Source organism: Trichosurus vulpecula, chromosome 5 (genome assembly GCF_011100635.1).
Source record: "Trichosurus vulpecula isolate mTriVul1 chromosome 5, mTriVul1.pri, whole genome shotgun sequence".
Lineage (NCBI taxonomy): Eukaryota > Metazoa > Chordata > Mammalia > Diprotodontia > Phalangeridae > Trichosurus > Trichosurus vulpecula.
The window spans coordinates 59,444,156-59,456,973 of record NC_050577.1 but is presented as its reverse complement, the minus strand read 5'-3'; the positions used below and the strand labels follow the sequence as shown (position 1 = coordinate 59,456,973).

General features: G+C 36.1%; 1 protein-coding gene across 1 annotated transcript in view; it reads right to left on the bottom strand.

The window, feature by feature from the left end:
• PLXDC2 (plexin domain containing 2) overlaps positions 1-12,818 on the bottom strand; it is a 518,063-nt gene that overhangs the window by 418,094 nt on the left and 87,151 nt on the right. The window lies entirely within an intron of this gene.

Genomic DNA, 12,818 nt, shown 5'->3' with positions numbered 1-12,818 from the left:
GAATATGATGAATAAATTTTCCAGATCTCTTTTTAGTTTCCCTTCCTGTTGCCAGCCACAAATAAGAGTTCCTAGCATTATAAAGCTTTTTTAATGAGCTTTTAGGAAGGCCTTTACTTTTGAATCACTAAGCGGCATTTTGTTAACACTAAACAGGGCATTCAAGATACTGGGCAAAGCTTCTCTCTTAAGTGATGTGTATGGTGTTCATTCTTTATTTCTTTAATTAGAATGAATTAAAACTACAAATAAGATACAGCAGCCCCTAACCACTACTCTCTCTTACAAGCACAAAAAACCATTAGCACCTAACTACTTGCCAAGAGGAAACAGTTCACCTTTCATCTTTCTAGTAGGCTCAATTCCACTTGGAACTACTTCAGGATGAAGTTTGCTTGAAAAAAAAACATGTACCCACTTTGTTAGCCCCATGGAAAATTGCCACTTGTTGTTTTCTCTAAGAAAATATCTATTCCTCCTTTTGAAACACTACCCTTTCTCTGAATGCCTCTTCCCATCACTCATGAGCCACATGCCTTCATGCCACACTCCATCTGCTCATCACTTCCTTCCAGTGATACATCAGTGAGGCCCAGGCTTTGACCACCTTCTGTGTCCTTCCCTCTTTCCTTTCCCTCCTTCAAAAGTCCTTGTTATACTGTCCCATTGTGGGTAATGCTGTTCTTTTCTAAGACAAAAAAATAAGTTGAGACATGCCCTCATGTATTTTGCCCCTTCGTAATTGGCCTAAACACTGGAAAGTTATCTCTCCAAATGATATGGGTAGGCAACAAGACTATCAACAGCAACTATTTGTGCAGAGAAGGGAAGCATTTTTGGTCAGGCTGACATTTCAGTATCTCTCAAATCACAGCATGTAGACAGCTCTGTGGCTATAACCTTGCCTGAACCCTTAAGTGATTGAAGGGGAGGAGAGGGGGTAGAAGCATAGCAAAGACTGCAGAGAGAAATGGAACCCGGCACAAAGGTGAAACAATGCATTATACCATGCATCTTGTTACTAAAGACCTATTCGTGATTCTTCTCTACGTGTGCTCATGTCCATTTGCTATGTCAAAAGGGAAGCTCTATGAATGCAAAACATTGCTTTTTTTCTGCAGGGGGTGGGGAGAGGCTGCATGATAATAGCTGGGACAAATATAATGCATCAAGGTTTCCAAAGTTTTTTTTTTTTTACACAAATGATATAATTTAATCCTTATAACCATTCTCTGTAGGTTAGATACTACTACAGGTGTTATAATTGTAGGGTCTATAGCTGGAAGGGAACCTGTGGCATCATTTTACAGTTAAGGAAACTGAGTCTCAGAGAGATTAAGTGAATTGCCCTTGGTTACCTGGCTAAGAAGAATCGGAAGCAATAGCTGAATCTGGCTCTCTATTAATTCCAAGTCAAACATACTTTCCTACCATACCACACCACCACCCATCCTTCCAGTAGTTCTATGCCTATAGGAGGGATTTCTATGAATGATCTAATAAAGAATGAGCAACTGAGCCATATTTTTCTTCTTCTTAAAAACTGCATTAATTTGAAATTCAAACTTTTAATTCATTAATTGATGTTTTGTGGCACAAGATTATTTTCCCAAATTCAGTACACAGAGGAAAAAAAATTATTTTCTAAAAGGCCTGCCCAATGTCCAAAAGTCTTTATCATTAATGGAGCCCACTGAGTTCCTTTAATATTATACAATTACATAAGTAAAAGAAACTAAGGTGGGGACACTGTCTTAACACAGGATGAAAACAAAATCAAATATATCACTTTTAATCAAGTGAACTCATAGGATCTTGGCGATTGGGGAGTTTTTCTTAAGGTAATTTAGTCAAATATCCCATAAAATAAAGGAGGTAACCCATAACATTCTGGAGCAGATATGTTATTAGAAGCTTTGCCTTGTTGAGTGGAAATCTACCAGCTTATAAATTTCCTTTTGATATAAGTTCAGTTCTCTGGAGCTTTGCAAAAGAAATTCATTTCCTCTTTTACATGAAGACCTTAAATATGTCACAGGATCATAGATCTAGAGTAGGAAGAGTCCTTAGAAATTATCTAGTTCAACCTCTTTCTTGCACAACTAAAGGAAAGGACTCAGAAAGAGAGATTTATTCCAGATCGCACAGTTAAGTTTTGATTAAGAATCGAACTCAGATCCTCCAACTCCAAATATAGCATTGATGATGGCTATGTGAACATTCATCATCCTGGAGGGCCTCTCTCAACCAATGTCTCTCAATCAATGTCAATGTCACTCTCAAAATATGAGGCTCAGGATTAAACACTAGTTGTGGTCAGAGGCACAGGCCTGAGTTGCAGGTAGAAATCCCAGGTGAGAGGAGAAAAGAGAAGTGAGTCAATCAGGCCTGATGCTCCAAATCAGCAATGAAATGAAACCAGCAGCCCACTTCCAGGCAAGCAGGAATCCTAGATGGAGAATGATCTCAAGCAGAGACAACAGTGGAAGCAATTAATGTGCTTAGCTTCCTCACCCGGAACATTTAATGTTTCTTGTTTATTTAGTTAGGTACTTTAAAAATTAGTTCAGTTTGTTAATTATTTTACTTAATTAATTATGAATTATTTTCACTGCTATTCATTTTCTCCCTTTCTTTTAAACTGCAGATGTGTTTACTGAAAATACCCAGAGAACTAGCTTAGAATATTCTCTGCCAGCAGCATCCTTTCCTTTAAGCAAGTACATACATGCCGAATAATGTCCTATTTGAACATCATTTTTGTGCAAATGCATGAGCACAGTACTGTGAGTGCCTATGCAAAGCAAATTAAATTCTTTGGAGCAAGTATCCCAAATATTTTTTATTGAGGAAAGAGCATCACTTAAAATGATAAGAAATGCCTCACAAAGCAGGAGTCTTTTACATGCAGAAAAAAAACACCTTACATTTTCCTTAAAGACACATCTACCTTCCTCTTACAACCACCTTACAGATCCAAAATTGTTAAGGTATTGAATTTCCACAACTGACTTTTCATAAATGCTGTGAAATTATCAATTTTTTTGCTCTACGAGTTGTCTTATAGAATAGACAAAAGTGCTTATGTATATTTGACATTTTGGTTAATAATAATCACTACCATGTTGCCTATGGAAATACTTCATTAAAGAGTTTTGCGACACCATGTGCTAATTCCTTCTTATCACCTTTCAGGAAGCCTCCTACACTGATAAGTTAATGGTAAAGTGGGAGCTGTAATAATTTGCTTCTAGAGATGGTTTTTTTGCTTAGTTGCCTGGGAAGAGTTTTGGCAAAGAGACAATTGTATTAAGTGTTTGCATTATACTTTAATTTCCTTGTGTTTAACAATATCATATTTATTTACATTCTTTTATTTATTCTGCAGGTACTTATGTGGGTTCTCTGTTATATTTCAAATCCTTTGTATTTCACTATTGTATATTTATTTGCATTGATTCTTTTTTCTATTTATTATTCATTCTCATATTGATTCTTTTATAGGATCCTTTTAAAGACTTCTTATAGATTGCCTTATATAAATCATTGTCTCCCTCATGAGAATATCAATTCCTTGAGATGGAGTAAGTTTCATTCTTTGTATTGTATCCCTTAGAGCCTAGCACGCCGCCTGGAAAAAAGCCATCACTGAAAAAATCTTTGTCGATTAATTTGCTAATGTATATATCTGTCACTGAGGGCCTGTGATGTGTAAGGCATAACATTAGTTGTGAAGGAATCTACAAAGCATTACAATTATTGATATTAATATATAGCAAATAAGCAATATCTTAGCTGATTTATCGAGTTCCCTATATTTTCACATTTTCACATTTTTGGCACTTGCAGAGAAAAGTATAGAAAGAAGAGTTTAATTTTTAATGATTTCCTTGAGGACAGGGATGCTTGGTGGATCACTGAACTAAATCAATTCCTCAAGGCCCAGAAGAGTGCTTTTCAATCCACCAGCAATTATTAAATGCTTACTCTGGGCCAGGCACTACAAGGATACATATTAGGAACTTAAAACATTTTTGTTGAATTTTACTTAAAAGAATATGTTGTAGTTATAACTTCCTAAATCCCTGAATGCTAGAACCTGAATTTTGCTCTTTGAGACCCTCCTGCTTCACTTTATCTGGCCCAAAGCCAAACCTCTATGTTCCTTTCATGCTATTCCCAAGTCATATTGCTACGTAAGGCCCTTTCTAACTCCCCTTTAACGTACTGTCTTTCCTCATTGGAATGCAAGTGTTTTAAGGGTAAGGTCTGTCTTGATTGCTCTGATTTGAATATTCCTTGCTTAACACTGGGTCTGAAACGTAATTAGCTCTTAATAAATGCTTTTTCATTCATTTATACTGATTTCTCTCATTTTCTTTTTATTATGACTCTCTTACTTTAGAACTAATGACTTCCTTTTCTAGCCATATATGTTCTTAAAGACATAACTTGTGCTGGCCTTAGTCTAAATTCTCAATCCTAAATTCCCTCTCTACTCCTCACATATTCTGTCCTCTGTCACCTTCCTGATTCTTTTTTTTTAAACTATTATGCCCTTGACCTAAAATGCCTCCACCTAAACATCCTACTAATTCTTCAAGATTCCTTTGATGTTCCACTTCCTCAATGAAGCTTCCTATAATTATCACTTCCACTGATTTCTCCCATCTCCAAGTTCCTGCTATACTTAGAGATAGGATTACCTTATTTAGTAATTTGTTCTTCTGCCCAGTGTCTTACTTTTGTCCCTTTGGCCAGATTAACCATAAACTCTGTGAAAGAGGGACCATGTCTTATATTTCCAAATTTTCCACCACTATTAGTAAAGTGCTAGGCATATATTATGCTCTCAAGACATGTTCATTAATCAACAAATTGAAATAGAGGGAATTAGTGGTTCTTGTGAAAATATCAAAGTTCAGGAGAACAAAAAGAGCCCTGGTACAAAGGGCAGGTTATCTGCATTCTAGTCCTAATTTGCTGAGTTACTTTGGGTAAGACATAGTTCTGTGGGCCTAGTTTCCTAACCTGCAAAATTCTCATTCTACAGGACTATACTAGGTCTTGCATATCTCTTTTAGCTGTAGACATTCTATTTTTTTTTCTTTTGTTGAACAATAATAGGAGTGAAAAGAATGCTTGCTCTGGAACAAGGGAACTGGGATAGGATTCAAATCTTGGCTCTCTCATTAACGACCTATGTTCTTTATGTAGAAAACAAAAATGTTAAATTCATCTTTGAGGGCACCTGCAGCCTTAAATCTATGATTCTACTGTATTTAATCAGTAATTTAACCTTCATTATTTCCCTTACATACATGTTTAATGAGAAATAAATATTTCCCTCAAATAAAGTTTCCTTCCTTATCTCCTAGCTCCCAATTTCTTTTTTCTTGCTTTGAGACAGTAATCTTACTCCTTTTCAATTTTGGGGGTGAGCTCTATCTGCTGCACCTGTCTAATATATATATATATATATATATATGTATTATATGGAGAGAGAGAGACAGAGAGAGACAGAGAGACAGAGACACAGAGAGAGAGACAGAGAGAGAGATGGTCTAAATTAGTGGCCTGTTCATCTACCTACAAGTACCAATCTGAATAATATGCTATCCTCTGTAACCTTGGAAGAATCAAAACCGTAGGTCACCCATGTGTCAACGGGAAAATGCTCGGTGAATACAAAAAGGTGACATAAAATATCATCAGTGACAAATATGAATTAAAAATGAGATAGATAATAGATGCATAATAATAAACATTGAATTTTCACCTACAAAATATTAAAAATAGACCAAGTGAGGCCTCATTGTATCATTAGATCTTGAGTTAGAAGGGATATTAGAGGCAACTGAGTGCAAATTTTTACAGGGGAGAAAAGTGAGACACAAAATAATAAAATGACTTGGCCATGGTTGCTTTTGCCCTTGTTTAATAAGTTTTTTTTGCCCATGTCCAATAACTTCCTCCTCCATGGAGGATTTGTAAAAGGATATAGAAAACATGTTTTTAACAGCACTAAAATGGATGGAAGTTTTCCAGTGTTTCCTAGTGGAGAGATTGTTTACATACAAATAAGGTAACAGATCCATTGATATATCACTGGCTGTGAGCCTTTAGCTCAGGGTACTGTAATAAATGAAATAGAGGTATACAAGAAGGGGGATGTGCAGATTGCTACTGTCGGGTTAAATCATGGAAAGCTTCATAGAGGAGCTCAGACTAGAGATAGGATCTAAAGGATGAGTAGGAATTTGATGAGAAAATGGTAGAGGGGGCATTATAGCTCTATAAAAAATAACCTGAAGGTATCCATAGAGGGAAGAAAGCATAGAGGGTGTTTGAATAACAACATACTATAATTTGACTAGAGTAAGGTACATATGGTAGGAAATTATAAAACAAGGCTTCAAAATTATACATTATTAAGGATCTTGTACAAAGAATTCCAACTTTACTCAATAAGAAATAGGGAGCCACTGAGTATTTTTGAGCAGTGGAGTGACATGAGCAGATCTGTACATAAGGATAGTTGGCCTGTCAATGGAATGAAGGATGAGTAATAACAGCAATCTGAAGTTGTTGCGTATTTCTTAGGGTTTATGAAGCACTTCCCTCACAGCCAACCTGTCAAGAGGCAGGAGGCTATTGCATCTTGGAGTGGAAGAACAGGAAGCTGACACGATTTTTCTGGTGTAGGGGACTACTGTAATACAGAACAATACCCTCTTCTGAAACTTCTACCTTAGATCAACTATCTAAGGAGGCACTGGAAGTTTAGCTAAGATCACATAGCCTTTATATGTAAAAGGTGAAACTTGAACTCAGGTCACCCTGGCTCTAATTTCAGCACTATCCATTATACTTCATTTTATGCATAAGAAAATCAAGACTCAGAAATGTTAACTTCTCTGCTCAAGGTCACACAACTAATTAACATGTGTGATTTTGAACCCAAGTGTTTCAAGGCTCTAGGCCAAATATGCTTTCCTGAACACCATAAGGAATTAGAGAAGAAAAAATATGGAGGCAGGATAAGCTGCCAGAAATCCATTGCCTTGAGGTGGCAGTCTGTAGCTTTTTAAGGGTAAGGACTTTTTTTCTACTGGTCATAGACTATCAGTCACTGCTAATACACCTGAAAATCATTATGGAGATGCAGGAGGAAGACAAGACTGTCTTCATTGCTTGTTTCATCCGCTGCATCAAATGGGGCCTAAGCTGACAGACAAAGGGAATTCCTAAATATAACTAACAGATTTGAGTTATTTTCATTTGTCTAGCATATTACAGGTGCTTGGGCATCTAGGTGGATTAGTGGATAGAGCACTGAGCTTGGAAAGAGGAAGACTCATGTTCATGAGTTCAAATCTGGCTTTAGACACTTGCTACCTGTGTGAGCCTGGGCAAGTCACTTAACTCTGTTTCTTTGAGTTTCCACATCTGTAAAATGAATTGTAGAAGAAATGGCAAACCACTCTAGTATCTTTGCCAAGGAAACCCTAACTGGAGTCCTCATAAAGAGTCAGACACAACTGAAATGACTCAACAACAAGAATTGCTTAATAGATACTTGCTGACTGAATGACCTCGTACTGACGCATACCCACAAATGTGAACAGGCTGAATTATTGTGGTTTCACAATAATTGCATGAGATAAATCACTAAATGAGGAGAAAAGTGGCAGATTTCAATTGTATTTACCTCTCATTGGCTTGTACTTGTGGGAGAAATAACTTTTTTTTAAATGAGTGAGAATCTTAATGATGAAATAAAGTTCAGTTGGCCGGGGCTCAGATGCTTAGGTAAATTATGTGCTTATTCTCTGTTTTAGGGTAAAAAATACTCTCAAACTGAGAAAGGGAGGGAATGAGGTAGATAAATGTTGTAGTTTTATTACAATTTAATATTGCACTAAAACCTTCAGAAGTGATAAAAATACCACTCAGGTCATCTCATTTTGTTTCTTCAGCTTTGCTGTTTTATGCTATTTTCCTGTATGGATTTCTTTAGCATTTGATGTATCTCAAATTGTTTTTCTCTTTTGGAGCAGTGGGATATACAACTGTCATCTCCAGTTTTTGGAAATTTTCCTCATCTATTTCCATTTTTACAATAACCATCTCAAAATTTTACCTTCAATGTATTTTTCCACATATTGTTTTTCCCTTCATCTTCACAACTAGATGGTACAGAGAAAAAAGTATGATTGTCCCCATTTTAGAGATTCCTCATATTTTTCAAAACAGAAAGTTCCCATTGAAAAATATTTTATCCAACTGGTGGAAACCACAGAAACATTCATTTTATCAAAAGACAAGGAATGAAAACAAGAAAAAGAAAAGTAGACAGAACAAGCCTAAACATGAGCAACCTTTATGATCTCTAGTAGTATTTATATGTAGCTTTAAGGTTTGCAACATACTTTACATGTACTTTCTCGGTTCATTCTTATAGCAATGCTGTGATATAGGTGCTATCATTATTTCCATTTTACAGATGCAGATGATTGAGTCTCTTAGATGTTAACACAAACTCAACAGAAAAAAACATAAATGCTACAACAGTTAGTACCATAACCCTCCCTAGAATTAAAATAGAAATAGTTCAAAGACAATTAGGGAGTTCTGTGCTCTCGTTTCTTCTTTTTCTTTTCTTTTTTTTACAGAAAAAGTGTAATTAGAAACAATTGCTTAAGTCTTATGCTAAGTACTCACTTCTTTCAGAAACATTCAAAAAATTTAGAAACTTAAAGAGATCTTGGTTACCAGAGCCTAAAATTAAAGTGTCATGGTTTCTTAATATAAAATTTAAGAAACTCAGTATTTGAAACTGAATTTTACTTTATTATTTTGCTCAGGAAAGAGTTTCTTATTAAAAATACATAGAAAGGGAATCCAGCCTTGAAAGGAGCCGGGAGAGGTACATTGTATAACTAGAGAACATGTACTAGACAAGGAGAAGATACATTGATTCTGGCCCTAAATAACTGCCTCATTTCCTTTATTTCTCCATGCTTCATGCATTTAGTATTCAAAATAACATCCAGAAAAGATCAGAAATGGATTACAAAAGTAAACAATGCAAAACAGGACAATCGATGACAAAATAAAACATGCACAAAGTTCATTTTGATGAAATAGAGAGTGTAGATCTACATCAACAGGTAGATGAGATGGCCTGAAACAGAGGTGGGGAACCTGCTGCCTTGAGGCCACATGTGGCCCTCTAGGTCCTCCAGTGCAGCACAGAAGGTGACATGCAGCTTTGGATTCAGTCAAAGGGCCTCACTTGAGGACCTAGGGGGCTATATGTGGCTTCAAGGCTGCAGGTTCTGGCCCACCCCGGGTCCTGGACAATTTGACTCTGAGGACTCTGGTAAATCCCCAAAAGAGAGAAACTCCCTCCAAGACACTTCATACTCCACCTATAACTGAGTAATGAATCCATTGGTGAGTCTCTTGAGGCACAGAGCTTAAAGATTTACCCAGTGTCACATAGCTATAATAAAGACCAGGAGCAGGATTTGAATATGATACTAGTCTAAGATACCTCAAGTATCTTGATATCTCAGTTAAATATTTTCTTGGAATTAATTTCAAGAAGAAATGTGCCCTGCCATATAGATATAAGGTGCATTAGGTAAAATGGTGAACACCATCTTACAAAACATGAAAATGAACAAATAAATGGTTCAGATGGTTCTTTAAAAACTGAAGGAACAAAATTAAATCTACTTAGAGAAGATATTTTTTCTGAAGAAGACAACATGATTCAAATGCTTTGCTTTTTGGTAATGTAACAATACAAGGTTGGAGCTTATAGAGTCTAGAAAAATTTTTTCTATTCAATTTTTTCTCTGTTATCAATATAAATATATCAAGTCAGTTCAACAAGCCTCATTAAAATCCTACTCTGTGTTGTGCTATACTCTATGGTGAATAAGGGAGACAGTAAGACAAAAATAAATACAATCGCTGTCTTGAAGGAGCTTAAAACCTAATGAGGAATAAAATTTGGTTTTTGAGAAGTCCAAATTTTTGCCTTTTTGAGAACATCTTTATCTAAATTAACTTACTGGCAGAACTGGAGAACCTGAAGCAGGAAATTTTTTGTATCAGAGCTGACATTCACCAATGAATTTGACTGCTGCAAGGGAAAATCCTGCAGAATACTGAACAGAAAAACTGCTGGAGAGGCAGTCTGGAGATGCTGTGACATGGAATCATTTTGAAAAATAGACTAAGTTGAGGTGTAATGGTATAAAGTTATAAACTAAGATGGTGGAGACTGTTGAAAAGTATAGAAAGAGTCAAAGGGATATTTTGAGAATAGTGAATTTCCGAGTGAATAGTGAATTTCAGAGCCAGATGTAGCTTACATAGTGCTAACCATTATACACATTCTTGAATATTATGTATATAATTATACATGCTTAAATCAAATTAATTATTGGTAATAGTTATAGAATCTCAAATTCAGAAGGGACCGCAGATAAATGCTACTTCATCCCTTACTTGAATAAGCATCCTCCTTATAAAACTGCAAAAGAACCTAATATACACACATAGATATATACACACACATCTGTGTATGTATATATGTATGTATGTATGTCTGCATGTTAGGCTCCTTTGCAGTTGAAGCCCTCAAGAAAATATTGGATGACTATTTATTATATCTTAATTGTTCTTTGCCAAGAAAACCCCAATTAGGGTTACAAAGAGTCAGACGTGACTGAAACAACTGACGAATTGTTAAGAGATTTTTCCATACATCAAGCTGGAATATACCTCTCTGCAATTTCCACGCACTACCCAGAGTTCTACTCTCTGATGCTAAGCAGTACATATATGATATCTCTTCCATATGACAGTCATAAAGATACTTGAGGAAAGCTATCAAGTCTTCTGAACACCCAGTGGTCTCTTCAATATTTCAGTGATCAACGATGCCAATAGAAGCCCATCCATGCTTTCGCACCTGTGAGCCCCTTGTCAATGTCCCCCTATAATTCCTCCAAAGAACATCCACTCAATGTGGAGGACTTCCAATATGTCTCCCGTTGTGTGGATAGCAGTGCAGCACCTGGACGACATCTGTTATCCCTGGTTTTTTCTACTTGACCCACCTTCTCTGGTAATATGTCTCTTTAATGATATCATTTACTCTGCCTCTGGTGCTCAATTCATTCTCATTAACATCCTGCAGCCTATTTATGTCCACCATATGTCTCTCTGTGCCCTCTGGGTGACCCATTCTCTTCTACCTTCTTAATTAGTATAGTAGTGACTACCTATGCCTGTCAAAAATAAAACTAACCTTGGATTCCTTAAAGCAGAGGAATATCTACTTTTGAAGGCCTGGAAAGCTTAGTTAATAGAGAATCAAACTTCTAATGAAGGGCCCAAGATTGAAGTCCTTATTTAGGGGCAGTTTTATGTAAAAATAGTCCATATGTAAGCATAATATGTTATGACACATTTGATTTTAATGTTACATTTTTGTTCTTTAATAAGGAAGAATTAATGATAGGAGACACTGTGTATAATGAACTTCCCACAAAGATGTATGGTAACAGAAAGACTAGGGTAAAATCCAGGAGACCTGGCTTCTAGCTCTAACTCACTTGCAGTGTTATTATGGGATCCTTATTAGTCATTCTCCTCTTAGTGTATCACTCTAAATACCTGTACAAATGAGAAGGATGGACTAATCATCTCAAGATCACTTGTAGTTTTAACTTTCTAAGATTTTAACATATCCCAAGGCCATAAGGTGTCTTAGTGTTCCAACTGTGACATTGTCTACTGACAAAAACTATGCTTCCCGTACTCAGATTGATGTGAATGCAGAAGGGAATTTTTGAAGGAAAAAAAAACCATTAAATTTGAAAACCATGAATTATTTTAAATTATTAAAGCTATTTCTCCTGAAATTATGACACAAGGAAAAAAGTTACAAGACAAAAAATTAAAGATATTTGCAGTTTATAGGATCCAGGGATAAATATACTCATAACAATTATTTTGATTAATAATCCATGGGTTTGGATGAACAAAGAATTCATCACCAAGTGGCCAGCCTCCTCGTAAAAATCCTCCCTGGATTTAGTAGGAAGGTCCTTGGAATGCAAGAATAGTTTGTTAACAGGGCAGTACAAATATCTTGTACATTTCCTTTCAGTACTCCATAATTGTCTTCCATAATTAAGCTCTATTAGCATAGGGCTTGCATGTTGAGAAATAATCCAGGGTGCCCAAATTTGTGACTATCCAACTTGCTCTCCCACCTTATCCTGTGAGTGGTCGGACTCATGTTCTCAGGTCCCAATTATTCATGACACCATTCCAATGAGATAATGCCATAGTTAACTAATGGAATCCTATGCCTATGTCAAGCCCTATTATGGCTACATGGACATACTATTTGTCTATTTCCAAATTTGTGCCATGTTTGATCTGTGAATCTTAGGAGATATATGAAATCTTTCAATAGTTCTTTGTAATTTCTTCTTAATAATTCACGACTAGCACTGTAATGCTAAAAGATCAGAATGAGGAAAGGAGTGTAGAATAATGCTATCCTACTCAAAAAGGAAAGAGGTTTGGCTTGAGTGAAAGAAATATATGCATCAGTATCAGATAATCAGCCTGGCTTTGGCTGCCAGAATAACTATTAATTGCTTGTTTTTAATGCAAATGACAGCAAAAATAAAGCATTTCTGCTACACGTTAATCACACACATACTAGGAAGACAAGTTCAAATAAAGCCTCAGATACTTAGCCGTGAGACCCTAGGCGAGTCACT